Source organism: Dryas octopetala, chromosome 5, assembly GCF_963921425.1.
Source record: "Dryas octopetala chromosome 5, drDryOcto1.1, whole genome shotgun sequence".
NCBI lineage: Eukaryota > Viridiplantae > Streptophyta > Magnoliopsida > Rosales > Rosaceae > Dryas > Dryas octopetala.
This window is the reverse complement of record NC_141370.1, coordinates 3,299,384-3,322,995: the sequence shown is the minus strand read 5'-3', so window position 1 is coordinate 3,322,995 and position 23,612 is coordinate 3,299,384. Positions and strand designations below refer to the sequence as shown.

The following is a 23,612-nucleotide window of genomic DNA, read 5'->3' as shown; positions in this document are numbered from 1 at the left end:
TACTGTTAGTTGTACAGATTGAGGTGGCTAATACTCAATACATGACAATGCAAAAATTTCGGTTGCTGCAAAGATCAAATCTGACATTGATGTAGACAAGGGGACATTGATGTCGACAAGGGCTTAAGCAACTAACAGGGACTTTTGTTAGTGGTTTAGTGAAACTAAATATATAATAAAAAACTGATTAGCCATGCCTTATTAAACCAAAGATGATTGGTTTGACAGTGATCCTCACCATTGCTGCAGTGGTTGGTTAAACATGTCAACTCTTTTACAAATGGTTTGAAATTTATTTCAATTTGGTGGCAACCTGGAGATTATGTGCTACCAATAATACCAACTAATTCCATATATGGTTTGAACATATTCCACTAATATGGAAATGGTGACATGGAATTACTAATACAATTCAACCCCATCTGTTATGAAAATTATTGGTTGATTAAAATTGGAAGACATTAATGACAAACAGTGGAGTGGGCTTGGTGTTTACTTACCTTGTAGTGAAGTGGGATTATTACTAATTTTTAGTGAAATGGCTGAGCAACTCAGTTCTAAACTTGTGTTTGTCTATGTCTATTTAGTTGGCTGTATAATGTGTTCTTCCATTCCATTCCCTTCACTTCTTTTTTGTCTTTTATTTTCTGTGTTTGTACAAAATTGATATATACTTGATTTCTTTCAGGAACCTAGAAAGCATTCTTAGAGTTGGTTGATCTCATAATCAAGACAAATTTATATGATATGGAATTTACAATTCTTTTATGATTCTTTAAAGGTTTAGAGATAAAGAGGTATACGTCTATACTATAGTATTTTTACAACAATATTTTATTTCCTTTGTGCTCAAGACGTTGAGCTGGTCTTGGCTCAATTTGAAAATGGAGACTGTAATTGTGCTCTCGTCAGCACCACCAGCTTTTGTGCTTTGCAACAGGGTTTTCATGGATGGAGGAGGTTGGTATTCAATGTGATGAAATGCAGGCTGAGGTGGATCTCTGGCACAAAGTAATGTCATGTCGATGATTGGTGGAATTGTAAGGTCAAGACCACGAGCGATATCAGACCATGTATTTATAAAGTGGAGGCTAGAAACTTCATCTACTACATGATGTTCCATGCCAACACCAAGAGAAAATCCACCACATTTGAAGTATGTGACCTACAAAGAGTAAAATCAAGAGTTCCTCAACTTCAATAAGTTAGTGTTGTGACCTGCAAATGGGTAAGTAGTTGAAATTTTATAATGAATTTAAGCTATGTATTCACTCACATATAATAGCTAGGAAGGTTGAGTGATGCGAAACTACTCTTTGATTAGTTGATTGGCTACTCAATTTTTATTGTTTTGCTTTGCTTTGAATTGGCTTTCACTCAATTGCTGCCTTTATAACTCATTCTTTTATTCATTTGACAACCATTTAATTGGCTTGTGCATTCCCTCCTCTCTCTATCTCAGAAAGTGTGCATGTGCATTGTTGTATTTATGTATCCAACTTAGTGACCACAATGAGTTCAAACTTCTCAGATGGAAAGGTCAAGAATCTAAACCACCTAAGTGACCCTAATGAGTTCAACATTAAACTTGCGTATCATACCTCCAAAAATGGGGCAATAACACGTAATTTAACTATCCTCACTTTCCTATCAGATTTTTGTTAATAATAGGAATGTGAAAACCATCTGAGATAAGAAGCACATGTTGTCCTTCAAGTATTAAAAATTCTAGTAAGGCAAAAGTGAAAGCTTTTAAAGAAGAGCTTTCAGCAATTTCCTGGAATGAGATCATGGAATGCCTTTAAACTTTTTTCTTGTCTACAACATATTTTGTAACAACATTCATATGTAGCTTGTAGTAAATAAACAGAGAGCAAATTACAATTTGCACTCTTCAGGTTTGACTCACCCTTCTGGCGCCCCTTCCCTCTTGATGGTATTGGTTATATTTGAGTTAAGAGTAATAAGTTCAACTTGATGTTTCAGGGATGATTCCAGAGCACATGGTCTTTTGTTGACATCATCAAAGGATGAAGTGGTTGTCCATGGGTCACCTGATATGGGTTCAACAAATCAACAATCCAAGGAAACTAGTCAATGGATAACTCTTGAGCTTTATCCTCTTCGTATCTTATGCATCTTTAGTCTTTTTCATATATTTTCTCTTTCTTAACCCTCAATCCACTTTCTGTTATCAATTAACTCTCAACTTCTTTTATTAAATAGTAGAAGAAATGATAGTTAGAAAAATAATAATAAAAAAGAATAGTCTCCAGATTTGGGATGTAAATGGTTTATGACACAAGTGAAATCTATATGTAATTTTACATAGTGTAGATATCATTTCTATTAAGACTTAATATGTTTAACTCTTAAGCCATCTGTCTATTTATTTCATAATCATAGACATGTTAGGATTTTTATTTTCTTCCAATTTCTTGTTGAATCTGATTGTCTTTATATGAGTTTAAAGCTCTATATTTAATGAAAGTATCATATATTTGCATTTGCATAATATTATAAAAGCATCAAATAGGGAAAAAAAAACTTTTGTATTTCTTTTGAATAAGATAAATATGCTATAGATTAGACTACTTAGAAGTTTTACTCTTAATTTCTTGGGAGTTTCTATTGCATAAACATATTATCTAGTTTGAAGACTTGCACAAGGTTAACTCAGGCTTTGATTGGTAATTTCTGCTGTCATATGGTTCTTATTTCATTGGTAGTTTTGGTCATATGGTTCTTATTTTATGGTATCGATCAATTGTCTATCATTACTATGATTATTGAACTTTCCCACATGTTGTTTCTTTTTGACTTCCATGCTAATTTGTCTACCACAGGAATTGGATATAATGGGTTCCAAGAGGTTGTTCAAATGACAAGCTTCCTTGGGCAAAGGTTTGTATATGCCAATTGATAAATTTAAAAAAGAAAACAAAGATTCATTATGAAGCTATGGTCAGTAGTAAATTAGTAAAGCTGTCATTTCTTTTTTATCAAAAATCCAGACTGGGGATCCTTTGGAGAACAAGTATCCATAAGTGTGTAGTATGCTTTCTTAAACTCCATCTTGATTTGTGGTCTGTTGTTTACTCTAAGAATGAGGGTCTAACATTATTTTGGAGCTGCATTTAATATCTGTAATTATTCTTATTTTGTTTACTGATATGAGGTTTGTTTATTGATTTGGTTTTAGTTGAATCAGTATTTTGATTGTTCCAAATGTTGTTTCCTTTTGTTTAGTCTTGGTTGCTCAGCTTCATGTTGACATAATACTAAGTTCGACACTGGAGGTCCGGTCCTCAAAGGAGAGGTCCGGACCTCAAGCCTAGGTCTCAAACACCAATCTTACTGGAGGTCCGGTCCTCAAGGGTGAGGTCCGAACCTCAAACCTAAATTTCTAAATCCAATCTTACTGGAGGTCCGGTTCTGATCGAAGGGTGAGGTCCGAACCTCAAGTCTAGCTTTGTATTCTAATTTCTTGTGGGATTGAATGCTGGATCAGAATGAAATTTTAAAGCTTGCATGATTATTAAAATAATAAGTTGGGCACTAGGAAAATGGACCAAACATGATTTGTTCACAGACTTTGTAGTGATGATCTTTTACAGAAATTTCAAAAAGATAAAAATATTCACTTATCTGCAAATGAGAAACCCAACAATGAAAAAAATGCATAGACCCAACAATATTTGGTCAAGATACAAAAAGTTAGTGGATTTTCCTTCTTTCAAAACTCTTTTACTTGACCAAATAAGTGAATATTTGTATCTTTTTGAAATTTCTATGAAGTTTATCTAAATGTGACTTTGTGTATGTTTGTGCTCTTTTACAGGGACTTTGTTAGTTTTCTTAGAGCTTTGGAGTTGGGGCAGCTACTTAAAAAGTATAGGGAGAATGAAGGACAATACCCAAAAAGATATCAATGTACGTGTAAATATACAAAATTATCAAGGATTATAATAGTGTTTTCAATTCTTCTATTTAGAGCTTGCATATGACTTGCTTATTGCTTTGCATTGCACTGGTATCCTAGTTATTAGCTTTGTTTTGATTGTAGTTGGCAGTAAGAAGCTGGCAGATATGGATGCGTATGCTTGTGACTTAGGGTGGTCAAGTTAGAAGGAAATAAATGTGTTATGTTAAGCTAGGTTTTTTTTTTGTTTTTTGTTTTTTTTTTGTGCCTCTTCTTTTAAGCTAGTTTGAATGAATGTATTTTTTGTACAACTGATCACACTTATGGAACCTATCATGTAATGTAATCTTACATATATTTATGAAGTATCTTTTGGTTTAATTATGATCATGAGCGTGCATTGGTATACTATAACTAAGTGTTGTATTGCATTGGTTTTTATTGAAAACCAATGTACCAAAGTATTATATACATCAAAATCAAATGGAAATTATTATCTTACACAATGGTTATATGGTTAAAACCAGTTGTACTAAGTGTCGTCCTACAATGGTTTTCAACAGAAACCGTTGTACCAAAGCATTATATACATCAAAATCAAATTGAAATTATCTTGCACAACGTTTATATGATTGAAACCGTTGTTTAAAGTGTCATCCTACAACAGTTTTCAATAGAAACTGATGTACCAAAGCATTATATACATCAAAAGCAAATTGAAATTGTTATTTTACACAACAGTTATTATACATAAACCGTTGTCTTAATGGCTATTTCACCTCGTGTTTATACTTAAAACAGTTGTAAAATACATGTATTAAGGTATAGAAACCATTGTCTCACCTATTAGTACACATCGGTTTTTAAATAAAAATCGATGTCTAGATAAGTACACAACATCGGTATCTCCTAAATCATTGGTTTTTGAGGGTGTATATACAACGGTTTTAAATTAAAACCATTGTGTTAATGTTTACAAGACAACTACCTGTTGTCTATTGGTACCCCAATAGACGTCGGTCGATTAAACGACAGTATTCTGGCAACTTACACAACGGATAAAATCCGTTGCATATTTCGTTTTTTGTAGTAGTGTTTGATCAAGTTTCACAGTCGAATAGTACATTGATGGAACCGGTTTAGAAACTTGATAGGAGTTACGAGTTCAGGAATCACTTGACTGTTACGATTATACTAAATTTCGAGAACGAAATTTTTGTAAGGGGGGAATGTTGTAACGACCCGAACCAAATTCCAACATAAATTTAAATTTTTATTTAACTATGGTTTTAAGAGATTTTTAAAGGATGTTGAATTGTGAAACCCCGTATTTTTTCCAAGGTTTATTTTGAAAAGTATTTTAAAGATTTTGGGACTTATTTGGCAAATAAAAAGGGTTTTGATTTAATTTTTAATTTTTGTTTAAAATTGGGCTTGACCTGAAAGTTGACTTTTAAAATTAGTGGGCTTTTGATTTTGACTTTGGACTTGTTGGGAAGGTCTTGAGTCCACGAGTTCGTAGACACGTAGCATGCGTCGATTCGAGTTACGGTTTGAGAGATACGGACATGTGAAGTGAGGGGCAATTTTGTAAATTTACAAAAGTGGGTTTTAAATACCCAAAAATCATATTTTCTCTCTCTCTCTCTCTCTCTCTCTCTCTCTCTCTCTCTCTCTCTCTCTCTCTCTCGCCGCTCCTACCACCGGCACGTGATGTAACAATCCGACCCAAATTTCACGAGAAATTTAAATTTTTATTCGTAATGGCCATTTAGAGGCGTAGTGCAAGATTGAATTGTGAGACCCCGCATTTTTCAAGGATTTATTCTAAATATTTTAAGAATTTAATTTGATCATTTTGGAAAATAAAGAGGTTGTGATTTAATTTTAACCTTCTTTTAAAATTTGTTTGACCCAAAAGTTGACTTTTTATTCTTTTGGGCTTTTAATTTTGACTTTGGACCCGTTAGATAGGTCTCGAGTACACGATTTCATAGACACGTAGCACGCGTCGATCCGAGTCATGGTTTATGAGTTACGAGGGTATGATGTAAAGGCCAATTTTGTAATTTTTGCACAAAGGAATTTTTTTAAATATCCAAAATCTGTTTGTGTTTTAAAACTCATTCTCTCACGTCTCTCACGCATTCACTCTCCCTCTCATTCTTTCTCCTCGACACCACCTCCCCCGACTTCCTTCTCTTTCTCTCCGGCCTCTCCCTCGCCGTTCCGCCAAGGGGCAGCAACGAGCCACCGCCCTCAGTCCCCTTCTCTCTCTCTTCCCCCGGTCTCTCTGTCTCTCTCTCGCGACCTCCTCTGTGCGCGCGGTTTCACCACTGGAGGCAGTGGTCCGGCTATCTTTCAGGCAGCACTGAGGCCACCTGTACGAAGCCCAGCTACCGGCCAGTCCTCCCCGTGCTTCCCCTCGCCAGCCGCCGCCCCTGTGCACAAGAGTCCACCGGAGAAGCCAACAGCCAACGCTGGCTCTCTTCGTGGATTTCGACTGTTTCCAGCCACCGTTGGCCGTGATTCTTGAGGGGTTTTACTCCTCTAGGTATGGGCTTTCAGTCCCCCTTGGTTTAGTCGATCAATTTTTAGTATTTTTGTGAATTGAAATTTTGGAGTTTATCTGCCTGCTCGTGCCTATGCACAGGATGTGACGAGCTTAATTACTAAAGTGTATGACTAGCAGCTTTTCCAGATACTAATGTGACGTGAGGTTTCATTTTATGGCTTAGAGATGGATAGTTTGCATGAATGATAATGGAGGATTTGAGTTAATTACATTATTGTTTATCTTGGCGTGATATCAGGTTTAGTCGTTTACCTTGTATGTTTTATGGAAATTCCTTTCAGATCATTGTGTTTACTTGTATGATGAAAAATGTTACATGGACTAATCGTTGACTTTGTTTGAAAAGGAGTTTTGATAGAGTTTTAAAAACTGGGAAATTTCAAAGAGCGATTGTAAGGTCTTAGAGATTATTATATTTAGGGCTTCTAAAAAGATAAATAAATCTTATGTTTCGTTTTCATAACTTATCCACTCACTGAGATTTTTTCTCACATCTTGTCTATTTTGTTTTAAATCTTCCCCCAGGTAGGAGCGATCGAGCCAAGAGAAACGTCGAGGCATATTGAAAACGTTTGAGGACATTGTAGGCTAGAGTCCCCTTACATTTTTATTTGTATAAAATCTAGAATGACTCTGATAACTTGTAAAAATTAGTTGTATGTTATTTTACTTTATCTTTGGACAGGTCAGAGACCTTCATTTGCTTTGTGGTAGAGGTGGCTGAAAGAAATAAAAGTGTTTTTCTACATGTCTCATTAGTGGGTTAGTCCATTTTCAAGAGAGCTGCTACCGAATTTTCGATATGATTTTCCTTGACTTGAATCCCAGAGGATCACTTCAGGTTTTCAGGGTGGAAAACCGGGGGCTGTCCTGTCACTTGAGGGCGCGTCCGGCGGCGACTGGTGTCGGGCTTTGGCTCCCCGCCATCGCCACCCTCTACCCCTGGTCTCCGTTCAACCCAGAAAAGCCCTAAAACCTGATACCCAGCCCGGACTTCATTCGAACCCTCACCGTCGATTTGACTTTTCCGGCAAGATTTGGGTGGCCAGACCCACTGGGTCTTGTTCCTCTCATCACGGCAAGTTCAGCCGTGGTGTCCTCTTGCTCCGATGATGCTACATGACGGAGCAATGAGCTCGGCAAGTCCAACTTAGCCATCGGCTTCCAATGCTGATTTCAGCCATTTCTGGCGACTTTTGGCCGTCGGTCCTGTTTTGGAAAACGATCCTCTAGGAATGGGCTTCCTTTCCCTTAAGGCGTGGTCGTTCAATTTTGAGGTTTTAAGAATTTGATTTTAGGGTTTATGCCTATTTCGCATTTCTCAAATTGGACTTGAATTAGAGTTGTTTTTGTGCAATTGAACGTCATATTGTGCAATTAGGACTAATTGGAGTTGTTTTGGGGTGTTTTCTAGGTTTTGTCGCCGCTGCCCCCGTTGAAACCGCCACTTGTGGCGGTAGGTTGGGTGGTTTCCCTTGTTAATCAGCCTCTCTAGGACTCCCAGAGGCCAATCCCAGGATCCCTACTGCTAATTTATGAATGCTGTATGTTATTTGGGGCCGGGCAGCCACCGTGCGTGGTGGTTACCGCCCATTTCGGCTGTTGAATGGCTAAGTTGTGAATCTTGGATATTAAATTATTAATTGTCTGGTCTTAACAGATGCACGAGCTTGGGAAATCTTATTCTCGATGCTGTCATGCTGCCGGATTGGAGATCCGAGCAAAGGCGCCTGAAGGACAATTCTGTCTTTTCACAAGTTACACGGTGAGTGAAACTTATTGGAATTGGTCTGGGAAAACAAAAACTTAGACCTCATTCGATTAAAAGGATATATTGATCATTTTACCTCTTTACTTGAAATTCGTATATCTAACTTCCCAAATTATTAAAGTAGGTGTGTTTTTATACTAGGTCGATAGAGCTTCATCTCTCGGCTATTCTAGTGGCAAACAAGTGAGGGGTCGTGAGTAAGAATCAATTTCAGAAAGGATTCGTCATAACTCGGAGTAAACTGTGAGTGGATTTTGTTTTATAAATATTTTATGCAATTTGGGTTTTATTTATTTAAAAAAAATTATTTAATTATTGCATGCTAACTTAATTGACGGTTTTAAACAAGCTAGTGCAAGTTTATTCATTTTGAAAAGAGGAAAATAATAATGATTTACTATTACTGTTTGGAAACTTATATTTATGATTAATTATCTTGGAATTTTCGATTAATAATTTATGAGATGTTTTGGAAATCTGTTGAATTGCATAAGTTCGAAAATCTTTTGGTAAATAATTGTTTTGATATGAGTTAAGGAAGTAAGATTTGAGATCATGGTTGCAGTGCATGATTATCATAAGGAAGGTTTATGGTAAGGGTTCTTAGGTATTATTCTAAGCTGTTTATGATTAAAACTTCTATTTCTTTGGAAAGGATTTTGATTGAGCAGTCTTCACGATTTGAGAATGATTTTATTTAAGCAGATTTACTTAAAGAATTATATTTTCAGTTTTATCTGAATGAGTATTCCTGAGATGTGGTTTATTGAGATATCCAAAAGCAGTTTCAAACCGCCATATTAGTACCCCCCCTCAGCAGATATAGATTTGCTCTGAACTTGACTAGAGATGACGTAGTAGTGTAGGACCATCACTTGCTCTGCGCTTGCCTAGTCGGCGGTGTATGACCAGCATTATATATTGCTCTGCACTTGCCTAGTCAGCGGTGTATGACCAGCATCACATATTGCTCTGCACTTGCCTAGAAATGACTTGGCAGTGTATGACCAGCAACATAAGCTATGCGTGCACATATGACCAGTTATTCCTAGGGTACTAGTATGGCGTGAGGTTTCAGTTTGTGGACATTTTGAGAAATGAAATTACATCCATTTTAAATGACAGTTTCAGTAGAGCATTGCGTTTTTATTTCAGATATTTTAACAGTTTTACAGCTTAAAAATACTATTTATTCTTCAGAGTTCGAATTACAGTTTTGAAATGATTTAAAAATGGATTTGAGAAATAGTTTTAAAACTAAGGGATTTTTTTAAAGAAAATGAGTTCAAAGTAAACAAGCAGTTTTACAAATGATTTTCAAGGGGTTTGTTTTAAATTTTATTTTTGTCCATTCACATAGATTATTCTCACGTGTTGTTTTTTTTAATGTTTTTCCCCCAGGTATTAGAGATTGCAGAGATCGGACCACACCACGTCGAAGCATCAGCTTTCCCTACCTTTCGTTTGTCAACATTGCTAGCACAATGTTATTGCCTCATTTGTTTTTATGTTTATTGATGTTGTAAAAATCTATGTAGTTATGCTCTGTTAAATTTTCCGATATTATTTTGGTTTACAGTGGAGGTTAGCGGGCCCGACACCTGGTTGGTGTTGGACTCCACAGGTGACAGGACCGTCCCCAGCTTCCACACTAGAACCCGGAGTGATCCTGTGGAGTCCAACACCAACCGAGTGTTAGGCCCGCTAATCTCCACTGTAATCCAAAATTTATGTCTGAATTTAAACAGAGCATAACTAAATAAAATTTTTAGCAAACATCCAAAATCATACAATCAAATAAGACAAGAATATTGTGCCAACATGGTTAACGGACGAATGGTGGAAAAAACTGATGCCTCGACGTGGTGTGGTCTGACCTCAGCAATCTCTAAAAGCTGGGGGGAAAATGTAAAAAAAATAAAACGTGAGAATAATCTTTGTGAGTGGAGAAAAATAAACTTTAGAACCAACCCCTTGAAAACCATTTGTAAAACTGCTCGTTTACTTAAACTCATTTTCTTTAAAAATCCCCCAATTTTAAAACCATTAATTTATCAAATCCATTTTTAAATCACCTCGAAACTGGAAATCAAACTCTGAAGAACAAATAATACTCTCAATCTGTAAAACTATTAAAATATCTGAAATGAAAATGCAAAGCCTTACTAAAACTGTCATTTAAAATATTTATTGATGCAAATTCATTTCTCAAAATACTCCACAAACTGAAATCTCACGCCACACTAGTGCCCGGGAAACTACTGGTCATACACTGCCGAGTCATCTCTAGGCAAGTGCAGAGCAATATGTGATACTGGTCATACACCGCCGACTAGGCAAGTGTAGAGTAATATGTCATGCTGGTCATACACTGTCAACTAGGCAAGTGCAGAGCAAATGCTGGTCATACACCGCCGAGTTATCTCGAGGCGAGTGCAAAGCAATATATAATGCTGGTCATACACCGCCGACTGGGCAAGTGCAGAGCAAATGCTGGTCATACACCGCTAAGTTATCTTGAGGCAAGTGCAGAGTAATATATAATGCTGGTCATACATCGCCGACTGGGCAAGTGCAGGTCATACACTGCCAAGTCATCTCTAGGCGAGTGCAGAGCAATTCTATACCTGCTGAGGGGGGTACTAATATGGCGGTTTGAAACCGCTTTTGGATATCTCAGAAATACTCATCCAGAAACAAAACTAAAAATATCATTTTTTTTTTCAATGAATCCGCTTAAATGAAATCATTCTCAAATCGTAAAAACCGCTCGATCAAAATCATTTCCAAAGAAATAGAAATTCTAATTATAGACAACTTAGCATAATACCGAAAAACCATTTTCATAAACCTTCCTTATGAAAATCTTGCCATGCGACCATAATCTCAAAATCTCATTTTCCTTAACTCATGTCAACACAGTTATTTCATAAATGATTTCTAAGCTCATGCACACTTCACGAATCAAATTATTTTCATTCATGTAAACACATTAAAGTAAGCTTATGGAAAATGATTCTGAAATCACAAATCCAAGAAACTAACTCATGAATTATGATTTCTCAATCAAAACTAAAAAAAAAATATAACTAAAATAAATTAAAACATAAATTCAAGGGAAACTTTTCCAAAATAAAAGTCCAACTCACAGTTTACTCTGAGTTATGCCGAATCCCTTCTGAAATTAATTCCTACTCAGGACCCCTCACTTGTTTGTCACTAGAATAGCCGAGAGATGAAAGTATATCAACCTAATATAAAAATACGTCTACTTTAATAATTTGGGAAATTAGATATACGAATTTCGAGTAAAAAGGTAAAATGATCGATATGCCCTCATAATCAAACGGGGTCTAAGTTTTTGTTTTCCAAAAAAATTTCTAATCCGGTCAACACCACTCACCGATATCATGACTTAACATCTTCCTCAAATAAACAATCACAGTTTCTCAATCAATGCAAAGCAACATTTCTTATTCTCTTCATAATCAATATAAATCATAATAATACCAAGATATAAATAATAATCCTCAAATCATACCAATACTTCCTCAAAATTTAATTCGATCAATTTTGTATAATAATTGCCTAGTCATCATTCATTAACCTCGACAATAAGCATTTCTTCTCTAATTCATCAATTATCGTCATAGTATCTCTATAATTCCTAATTAATCCCTTCGTCTCAAATCTTCATCACTACATTCTCATGATTCAAATCCTACATTTAGCCTCCTCTAACAAAAAACAACATATCACACAAAACAAACAATTCATCCACGGTACTCAACAATATAACCAAATAAGTTTCACTCACCGTGCAACTTGTGAAAAGACAGAATTGCCCTCCAGGCACCTTTGCTCGGATCTCCAATCCGGCAACATGATGACATCGGGAATAAGATTTCTCGAGCCCATGTACCTGTTAAGACCAGACAATCCAATAGTTTAAACCAGGTTTCACAATCTGGCCGTTTTACGGCTGAGTCAGGCGGCCCACCACCACATACGGTGGCTGCCCCGCCCCAAACTAAACCAAAAAATTCTAGGAAACTCACCCAAAACACAACAGGCTCTGGAATTAGCCTCAGGGAGTCTCGGGGAGACTAATTGGCGCGAAAACTATTCAACCCGCCACCACGAGTGGCGGAAATCGGAGGTGGCAGGGACCGCATGACCTGGAAATTACCCAATTTCAACTCCAATTATTTCTACTTGCACAAAGGATCCTTCAATTGCACAAAAACATCTCAATTTCATCTCTAATTTAAGAAATTCGAAAAATAACAAAAAACCCTAAAATCAAATTTTCAATTTCTCATAATTGGACAAACACACCTTAGGGGAAAGATAGCCCATACCTAGAGGGTCGTTTTTTGTAACTGGGTCGCCGGCCAATTATCGCCGAAAACTGCCGAAATCGGCGGTGGAAGCAGTCGGCTTTAAGTCGTCGATTCGCCGTTGTGCGAATTCCGATGGACGATCGGAGGGTACTGTAACGACCCGACCCAAATTTTTACTAGAAATTTAAATTTTTATTTAAATATGTTTTTAAGATATTTTTTTTAAGGTGTGGAATTTCATTTTAAAGATTATGAGATTTATTTGGAAAATAAAAAGGGTTTTGATTTAAATATTTATTTTTGTTTTAATTTAAGCTTGACCAAAAGTTGACTTTTAAAATAAATGGGTTTTCGACTTTGACCTTGGGTCCGTTAGATAGGTTTCGATTCCCCGAGTTCATAGACACGTAGCACGCTTCGATCCGAGTTACAGATTGGAAGATATGGGCGTTTGAAGCGAGGGGCAATTTCGTAAAATGACAAATTGGGTTTAAAAATCTGATTTTTTTTAACTTTCTCTCTCTCTCTAGAACCTTCCCTCCCTTTCTATTTATCACCCCCGCACTCTCTCTCTCTCACTCTCGGTTTTCCTCTCCCCCGCACCCATCCCCTGCGCCCACCAGCCCCAGCCACCCCACTCACCATCACCGGCCACCTCTGGCCAGCCTCTGGCTCCGGCGAGCTTCCCCCAGGCGCCGACCACCCCTCCGGCCTCCTCTCTCCCCGAGTTCTCTCTCTCCCCCTTTTTCTCTGTGCGCGACCAGCTCAGCCTAGCCTAGCCCAGCCCGGTCAATTCCGGCCATTTCCCGACCAGCCCAGGCCACCGGCGAGCCTCCCCCAACGCCGGCCAGCTCGCCAGCTCCTCCTCCAGTTAGCCCAGCCCCCCTTGCGCGTCGATGCTGCTCGAAAAGGCCACACAGGGCCGTCGACTTTTCCCTCCATTTTCAGTCAATTTCACCTCAAATCTTCGAGATTCTTGGTGGGTTTTCTCTTCCCCATCTTGGGCTTTTATTTTCCCTGTACTTTTAATGGTTAATTTCGAGTATTTAGGAAATTGAAAATTTGGGTTTGTAGTGATTTCGGGTTCCCTTTGAGTGTAGAGATTGTGGGTTAATTTTGTTGTGTTTAGATATTTTCCACCTCTTAGGAAGGTCAATTGATGTTTAGAATCGGAAATTTAAAGAAATTCAGAGGAATTTTGAGTAATTGGGAATTTGAAATTTTGGGAATTTTAGCCACTTCGGGATTTCTTTGGGGTTTTCAGTTTTGGGGCGATTATTGTTGTTTAACTGGATATAATTGCAATATTAGGAAGTTCAATTAATGTTTAGGATTGAGAAAATTTGTGGGTCGGTTGAAATTAAATCTAATTGATTAAATTTGGAGTTGGGGCAGCCACTGTGGACGGCTCTTGCGGTGAGTCCGAACCCCCGCTGCCATTCGTGAATAAAGGATTAATTTTGGACAATTGAGGAGTGAGTTATTGATCTTGGTTAGGACGTTTTTGGTTAGGCTGAGCCGAGGAGCTTCCGGAATGTTCATGTAGGGGTTTTGGGTCTACGAGTGGAGGTTGGGAATGGTCGAACTAGATTGGGAGGCGGATGTGACGTTAAGTTAAGCACATATTTACATTTAAGTGCCTTGAATCGGAACTAATTATATTTCGTCGATTGTCTATTTTATAGGCAAGACGACCGCGGCTCGGAACGATTCGGCGGAGGATCGAAGCTAGGCTATCACTGTGAGTGGACTTTTATTTTTGAAAATGTTTATGGAAGTTATAATTTAATTTATACTTTTTTTCTAATTATTGTTTGAGAAATAAAAATCTTTGAGTTGGTTGTTTAATCCTTAATAAGTTATAAAAATCGTATCATTTTAATTATTCCGTGATGTTGATTTTAATTTGGGATTTGACCAATGACAATGGATTTCGGATTTCAAAATGTGTTCATAAATAAGTTTTAAAACCTAGATTTACATGTTGATTTTTCTGAGTTGGTGGACTTTGGAAAAGAATCTAGTCTCTTGTTTCATTCACGTGGTTTATTTAATAATTTGGGTATTGTCGAAAGTTTGGATTTGTTTCATGGTTATTTGAAATAGTACACTTTGGCATTTTGATTTAAGTTTTGTTGGAAGGTTTCGAAAATATTTGCTTTCGATGAGAAAAGATTTATTATTTGGTTATGAAAAATGGTTTTCAAACCACCCTTTGCAGTACCCTCCAGGTTATCAGATACATAGGTCTTTGGGACCCATCACGGCACACATATAGGCTTTGGGCCGTGTGTCGGGATGCTTCGCCCTTTGGGGGCTGCTCTGCGTGCACGTATGACCAGGTTTGCCTGCACGTGCTGATTTTATTCACACGTGTGTATGGCCAGGATATTGCCTGCACGTGTTATTGCGATGCAGGAATTCTGCACAGGTGTATGGCCAGGTTATTCAGGGTATATAGCATGGTGGAAAATGAAATTGGTATCTTCAGAGTTTAAGTATGGATTTTAAGTGAGATATATCTTTCGATTTTTATAATGATTTCGATTTTATTATTATTTTTATGACTTTGTTAATTTAAATGATTTGATATTGAGAAATGTGTTTTGAGTTATCTTTTCCTTGAGTTTCATGAGTTTTATAACATTCTTAAGACTTGTGAAATTGTTTTAAAACTGGGGGATTTCAAAGAGTGACCTGAGGTTTTAGAGTTAAACGTGGTTTTGAAGGATTTTCTAAGACATAAATTTTACTTATGTTATTCGTTTTTATTAAACTGTCCACTCACTGAGTTTGTCTCACGGTTTATTTTCTTTCGTCTTAAATTGTTCCCCCCAGGTAGTAGCTTTGGTGAAGGTCGAGCCATTACGTCGAGGCAGTCACATCCATATTACTTCTCGGACCAGTAGGCGTCATTTTATTTTTCGGTGTAAAATTCTTTGTAATAGTTTAGAGGCTCTGATAACCACTTTAAATATTTAGTTGGTTTTTCTGTGAAATTGTTGGGTCTGAGACCCTATTTGGTTGTGGTAGAGGTGGTTGTTGTTTAGAAGTGTGCTTTTAACAGGTTTGAAATTTCTGGGTTAGTCCATTTTCAGGGGAGGTTCTGCCGAATTTTCGGTAGGATTTTCCTTGATTTTGGATTCCCGCAGGACCTCTCCGGGTTTCAGGGTGGAATTCGGGGGCGGTCCTGTCAGGTACCATCGTGACGGTTTCGACGAGAGGGAGCTTTTTGGGCCGGAGCTGGGCTGCGAAACGGTCGGAATCCGTCGCGTCACCGCCGGAGCTCCAACCGGCCAAAACTGGGCTTCGAGTTTGGGGGATTTCTAAGTTGAACCAACGCCAGGGGAAGGAAGGGAGAGAGATGGCGATGGCGGCAGGCCAAAGTCCAACCCCAGCCATGGTGTCACGTGCCCTCACGCGCTGGAGAGAGAAATGGCGAGAGTAAGGGGCGCGAGAGAGAGAGAAATCAAAAAAAATTTCTGATTTTGGGTATTTAAAACCCATTAATGCAATTTTACAAAATTGCCCTTCACTTCATATGTCCATATTTCTCAAACCGTAACTCGGATCGACGTACAGTTCGCGTCTACGCGCTCGTGTGTTCAAAAATCTTCCAACAAGCCGAAACTCAAAGTCAAAATTAAAAGCCCACTAATTTTAATAGTCAACTTTCGGGTCAAGCCCAATTTAAAACAAAAATTAAAAATTAAATTAAAACCCTTTTTATTTTTCAAATAAATCCCAAAATCTTTAAAATACTTTTCAAAATAAACCTTTAAAAAAAATACGGGGCTTCACAATTCAACATCCTTTAAAAACCTCTTAAAACCATAATTAAATAAAAATTTAAATTTCTAGTGGAATTTGATTTGAGTCGTTACAACAGGGTCACTTCGGATTCCAGGGTGGAATATGGAGACGGTCCTGTCAATCATATTCTCATTTCTTTGCAATTACCAACAATAAAGCTCAACAAATAATGAATGATAATTTCCAAATATATGAAGAGAGTATGCAACACAACAAAATAAAGAAAAGCAACACAATGGAAAATCTTAAAACAATAACTACTCAAAGAACATCAATCATGATAAACCGGATCATAAAGCAAGACCTCCTCAACCTCAGAATTTTGGAACCGAAGAAATGGTTTCAATCTTTGACCAATGACCTTAAACACATCACCATTTTTAGGATTTTCAATTTCAACTAACCTATGAGAATAAACAGTGCGAACAAGGAAATGACCAGTCCAACGAGACTTCAATTTTTTCAGGAAACAGATGCAAACGAGAATTATATAAAAGGACTTTTTGATTAGGTGAAAAAGTTTTCCTCAAAATGTGTTTATTGTAGACCACCTTTATACGGTCCTTGTAGGTTTTAGCACAATTGTAAGCATCTTTCCTTAATTTCCCAAGCTCATTTAACTGGAGCATCCTATGGGTCCCTGCTTTATCTAGAGCAAAATTAAACTGTTTTATGGCCTAAAACGCTTTATGTTCTAATTCAACAGGTATATGACACGCTTTCCCAAAAACTAAGCGATAAGGAGACATTCCAATTAGGGCTTTAAAAGCAGTTCGGTAAGCCCACAATGCATCAACGAGTCGCAAAGACTAATCTTTTCGGGACGGGTTGACTGTTTTCTCTAAGATATGCTTAATCTCTATTAGAAATCTCTACTTGACCACTTGTTTGGGGATGGTAAGGGGTGACAACTCAATGGGTGACGCCATAAATTTCCTTAAGTGTTCAAATGACTTATTACAAAAGTGCTTCCCACCATCACTAATGATAGTGTTATTATCCTACCTCAAGTGTAAGGTTGTCAAGTTTTAGTATGGAAATGGAAGTAAGAGGTTGTCGTACCTAAGAGATTGGATTGAGATTTCAACCACAAACTAGATTGATTTTAGAGTTATAAAACTAACAAACAACCTATTATGTACTATGCAAAGCCTAGACTAAGCATAATGGTGTGTGTAAATGTGTAGTATTGAGTTATTGGTTGGTTGATTGATGACAAGTGACACTAAAATGAAAGACAAGCTAATATAAATGGAAAGCAAACAAATTCAAGTACAAGTTTAAATTGATGATGATATGAGATTTGGGGTTGTTAGGGGTTCACACTAACCTTTCCATGTAACAAACAATGCAATTAGTGATTATGTCAAATTGAATATATTAGAATCCCTCCTAATCCCCGGCCAAGGTGAATTAGGGCACATCCTCTTTCATGTTATCAACTACCCCACCCAAGGTGATAGCTAACTACCTAAGATTAATGTCATAGCAAACCCTAGGTGCATAAAGTTCTAAGGATGAGGAATCCAAGCAATTAAAACAATCCAACCAAGGTGCTTTTAAATTACCCATGCTCTTATGCAACAAGCTTTAGAAACTAAAGGTTACCAATCTCCAATTTTTATATGACAACATTTCTCATATGCACAAGTGGTAAAATCACACATACAAGTCATGATCTTTAAACTAACATAAGAGCATATATATCCAAAATGACATTTATATCACAAATCACAAAGTCATTACATAGTTGGGTTAGGGCTACATTCCTAGCCCCAAATCAAGAAACTACTCACTAGCCATAAAAGTTACAAACATCACAAATTGAAACATAAATGGAAACAAGAGGGAAAAGATAAAACTTTAGATGTTGAAGCCAACCTCCCAAGGGGTGTCACTCCTCCAAAATTAAGGATGCCCAAAATAGCTTCTTGTCCCAAGTGTCTCCAAGCTCCTCTTACAATAATGGTGGTGAATATGGTAGATGGGTGTTGTGATGGTGTTTGGCTTTTTGGAGAGGAAAAGTTGATGGAGGGAAGATGAAGAAAAGAAATGATGAAGAGAGATGAGAAAATGCTAGGGTTTTGGAAGATGGAAGATGAGATGTATGTTTTTGAGATGAGATGATAGAATGAATGATGAAATGAGTGAAATTAGAGAGGATGGAGAGGCCGGGGAGCTCGAAATTGAGAGAATGTTTTATGGTTTGAGTGAGTTGTTATGTTTAGAATATGTGGCTAGGATTAAAAGGAAATGAAGGGATAATGTTTGGTTAATTCAAAAATGAGAATATTTCATCTTATCTCTCAATGGATGATCCTTGAAGGATGTTGAGATAGGTAGATGTTCTCTTTGCCTCATTTAGAGTCTTCACATTGTGGTTTCTGAATTTTGCTTAGAATGGGCGAACAAAGGGGAAGGAAAGAGAGCATGTGATAGACAATTACCCAAAATGGAAAGATGCCTTAGGATCACACTACAAGAAAATGGGTGATACACCACAGGTGTATTTTCCACAGTGTAAATCCAGTGGCAAATAATAAGTCATAACCCATAGCAAATTTGACTCTCGTGGTAAAATGGTAAAACACCACAGGCTGCCTGTGGCACATACGCAAAAAACCATTGCTTGCGTGTGGTGTTTACAGAATTAGTCACATACTCTATGGCTAATTAGCCAACGTGTCAGATAAAACCTTACTTTCTGACACAAAAGTTGTTGCGTTGGTAATCTCTCAAACCATTTTATCACACTACCTGTGGTATATGAGTTTCAAATCTCCCTTTATATCCAAATTTAGTGTTCTGATCAAAAAATTTGTCATGGGGAACCTCCCAAACATAAAATATTTATTTTAGAGTTTAAAAAGTTGCATTGAAAATCTTCCAAGCATTTAATGATTTTAATCATAGCCCAGTAGAAAATGAATCTCAAAATTTGTGAATGAAATTTAAATTTTAAATTATGTTTTCCGACCCAAATTCAAAGTGGAGGCTCTTTAATCAACAAAAAAAATTCTTTTCCCTTTCATTTTATCACTTTTTAGTTATCTATTTTCTTAATAAGAATGAACTATTTACCCTTTTCTCTCTCAGCCTTCATACCTTTCTCTCTCACCCGTCTCCCCAGCTAGTACAGCAGCACAATTCTTCTTCTCTCAAAGCAGAAAAAGAAACATGGGAACTTCTTGTTCGGCATTAGGTGTGATGTTCTTCAATTTTGGCTTTTATTTTTATAATTTTTGTTTTTCTTCTCAAGAATGGATTGTTAAGCATGAAGGATTTGGATTTACGATTTTTTTTTTTACAGTTTCAATTTCTCATTACAAAAATGATGATCGGGTTTGCTCCAAATGGATGACGATTTGGGTAAGGGTTTTATTTTTTGGGTCTTTTGTTTCTCTGATTTTTATTTTACAGAGTTTATTTTTTTCTTCAAGAACTGGTTGTTAAACATGGAGGATGTATATTTAAGATTTCTTTATTCTTTTCCCTTTTTTTTTTCATCGAATTGGGTTTGCTATAAATATTAGATGATTTTGGATTTCTTTTTTCCTATTGTTGGACTTTTGGAATCACATAAAGTGGACCATTGTATTTACTAAGTTCTTTTGCTGAGTTATAATGGTTAGCTAATATATATGTTTCATCTGCAGGGTCTCCAAGGAAAGGAAAGTAAACATTGACTGTTGGGATTACTTAGATAAGAAAGTGTAGGCTTCAGAAGTTTCAGATTTCATGCTCAAAGATGCTGGCATGTTGCAAGGGTTGGGTGGCCAAATTAATATTAAAATTAAATTTAAAATGAAAAATGGGATTCTAAAATGAAAAATGAAAAATGGGATTTTAAAAAGAAAATTTTATTTAGAAATAAACATAATATTTTAACAAAAAGTAAAGATAGAGTGTCAGACAAAAGAAGAAGGGGGACCCGCTGATCAAATGCCACAACTGTAACGACCCGAACCAAATTTCTTTGAAAATTTAAAATTTTATTTAACTTTGTATATTTTAAGAGATTTTATAAGGAAACGAAATGTGAAAGACCTCGGAAATTTTTTTGGCACTAAATTACTTTAAAAATGTTTTAAGAATTTATTTGGTGTGTTCACTGACAATTGATTTAACACTATTAAAAACTTATCGACTTAAAGTATTACATTTTAAATTGTGAGACCCTGTATTTTTCAAGAATTTATTCTAAATATTTTGAGAATTTATTTTGATAATTTTGGGAATTTATTTGGAAAATAAAAAGGGTTTTGATTTGATTTTTTATGTATTTTTGTTTTAAATTGGGCTTGACTCAATGTTGACTTTTAAATTTAGTGGGCTTTCGTCTTTGACTTTGGGCACGTTGGATAGGTCTCGAGTCTACGAGTTCGTAGACACGAAGCACGCGTAAATCGGAGTTACGGTTTGAAAGATACGGGCTTTTGAAGTGAGTGTCAAACTTGTAATTTATACAAAAGTGAGTTTTTAAAACCCAAAAAAAGTCAGAAACCTCTCTCTCTCCTCATTTCTCTCTCCCTCCCGTGCATTCTCTCTCTCTCTTCCCGAATTCTTTTCTCTCTCATCCTCTCCTCTTGACCAAACTTTGACCGGCTATAACTCTTGCTCCCGACCTCCGATTCAGGCGTTCTTGGTGGCGTTGGAAAGCTATCGATGATACCTTTTTATTGGTGGTCTCGGATCAGCCATCCGACCACCCACGACAGCGCAGCAAGCCAGCAAAGTTGCGGCTGCGCCACCGCGATCTCACTGTTCCGGCAGAAATTGGATGGCCCGACCTACTGGGCTTTGTTCCCCTCGTCATGGTGAGTCTAGCCATGGTCTCCGTTCGTTTATACGATGCTCCACGATGGAGCAATGAGCTCGGGAAACCAAATCTCCACCGTCGGCTACACTGCCGATTTTGGCCGTTTCCGGCGACTTTTGGCGGTCGGTCCAGTTGTCAAAAACGATCCTCGAGGTATGGGTAATCTTTCCCCTAAGGTGGGCACGTCCAATTTTGAGAAATTGAAAATTCGATTTTAGGGTTTATGCTTATTTCAAATTTCTTGAAATTAGTCTTGAATTCGAGTTTTTATTGTGCAATTGAAGGTTCCATTGTGCAATTAAGATTAATTGGAGTTGAAATTGGGTAATTTTCAGGTCAGGCTACCCCTGCCACCTTTGATTTCCGCCACTCGTGGTGGCGGGTTGAATAGTTTTCGCGCCAACCAGCTTCCCCGGGACTCTCAGAGACAAAATCCAGGCTCCGTTGTGTTTTGGGTGGATGGAGCTTTGTCTTTTGGCTATTTCTAGTGACGAACAATAAGAGATCGTGAGATGAGAACGTATTCCGGAAAGGATTAGACGTTGATCGGTTAAATTGTGAGTGGACTCTTATTTCTTTAAATGATTTATGAAATTCATTATCTATTTTTGATATGTCAATTTTTAGTTGAGAAATTGAAGTTTAAAATAGACTTTTGGTTTTTCTAAGAGTTTTTGGAAATATCACCAATTAATTTATATTTAATGTTTTGAAGTTGATTTTGGGATTTGATTAATGGTATTAAATTTTAGATTACAAATGCTACTGCAAATAAATTTCTTCTTGTTGGATGTTGAAACTAGTTTCTTATTTTACACGTATGAGTTATTTCATATTTTAGTATATGAACGAAAGATTTGATTTGTTTTGTTTTATGTTTTTGAATGTGATTTTATTGAGGACTGTTTTAAGTTGTGTTTATGCATTTGTTTTGAGGATTTAAAGTTTTTGAAATGTTATAAAAATGTTCTTTATTAGTGGAAAAGACATTATGTTTGGTTATGGGAAAAATAGTTTTAAATCGTCTTTCAGTACCCTCCAAGTTATCAGATTGAATAGGTCTTTGGGACCCATTGCGGCACACACATAGGCTTTGGGCCGTGTGTCGTGATGCTTGACCTTTTGGGGGTTGGCTCTGCGTGCACGTAAGACAGAATTTGTGGCTCTGCATGCGTACGACAGATTCTTGGCTCTGCGCGTATATGACAGATATTATGGGTAACTGACTGGTGTGTGTTTTCAGTTTGTAAATATTTTAAGTGATGAGTTTTATGACAGCAGAGGTTTTAAGTGTGATGGTTTCAATTTAACAGATTTATTGATTTTCAGCATATTGAGAGTGTTTGAGATGAAAGTTTTCAGCTTAAACTATTTATTTATAAATTGACAGTACCGATTTTAGTTTAAGAATTTGTTATTTTCAAATATTGATTTTCAACTTCAGATTTTATTATTTTACGAGTTTTCTTATGCATTGGGCATTTCTGAGGATTCGAAATAGTTTTATGTTCATATGTTTTTCTCATACTCTAAGCATGATTCGTGGTTTATAAGGAGATTTTGAAATAGACTTGTGAAATGGTTTTAAAACTGGGGGATTTCAAAGAGTGATGTGAGGTCTTAAAGGAGATTTGATTTTAAAGGAATTTGAACGGATGAATAACTTAATGTCTTGTTTTTATATCTTGTCCACTCACTGAGAGTTATCTCACATTTTCTTTATTTTGTTTATAACATTTTCCCCCAGGTGTTATAGATCGCTGAAGTTGGGCCGTACCACGTCGAGGCAGGACTTTCAGATCTTCGGCGTCATTTCCCTTAAGTTGTGGAGATAACTTTTATTTTGTAATGGAAGTTTATTTTTGCTCTGATTATCATGTGCCTTGGTGAATAAGAACTTTTTGGTTGTGGTAGAGGTGGTTGCTGATTTAGAAGTGTTTTTAACAGGTTTTGAAATTTCTAGGTTAGTCCATTTTCAGGGGAGGTTCTGCCGAATTTTCGATAGGATTTTTCTTGATTTTGGACTCCCGCAGGACCTCTCTGGGTTTCAGGGTGGAATTCGGGGGCTGTTCTGTCAACAACCATCTATCCAGTGGTAGTAGACTTTTCGATACACCCGCAACGGCCACTGATACCTTTCTTGTGACTATGGCTATGGTGTATACTCTAATACCACAGGGGGTCAGTGGTATTTGTAAGCATATACCACTGCTGGGGAGGCGTGGTGTATGACCAGTTTTCTTGTAGTGCTACTTTGTCCTTTTGCTGACAGGATTTCTGAGTTGTCTTTGGAGAGCCATTTGGAGGCCTTAACCAACTCAGAAATTTACGTTTTATATATCAATAGAAAGCATTGGATGTGTTCTTTC

At 36.9% G+C, this 23,612-nt stretch overlaps 2 long non-coding RNA genes across 3 annotated transcripts; one reads left to right on the top strand and one right to left on the bottom strand.

Moving 5' to 3' along the window:
- Window positions 1–1,025: 1,025 nt before the first annotated feature.
- LOC147283589 (uncharacterized) lies at window positions 1,026–12,191 on the bottom strand. Of its 2 annotated transcripts, XR_015122521.1 has the most exons (4): window positions 12,086–12,191; window positions 11,418–11,487; window positions 1,910–2,054; window positions 1,026–1,165 (listed from the first exon to the last, which is right to left on the bottom strand). It is a non-coding gene; the product is annotated as an uncharacterized LOC147283589 (long non-coding RNA). The 2 variants fall into 2 exon arrangements; XR_015122522.1 differs by lacking the exon at window positions 11,418–11,487.
- Window positions 12,192–20,940: 8,749 nt separating this feature from the next.
- LOC147283588 (uncharacterized) lies at window positions 20,941–23,156 on the top strand. Its single transcript, XR_015122426.1, has 3 exons — window positions 20,941–21,396; window positions 21,579–21,800; window positions 22,991–23,156. It is a non-coding gene; the product is annotated as an uncharacterized LOC147283588 (long non-coding RNA).
- Window positions 23,157–23,612: the final 456 nt, after the last annotated feature.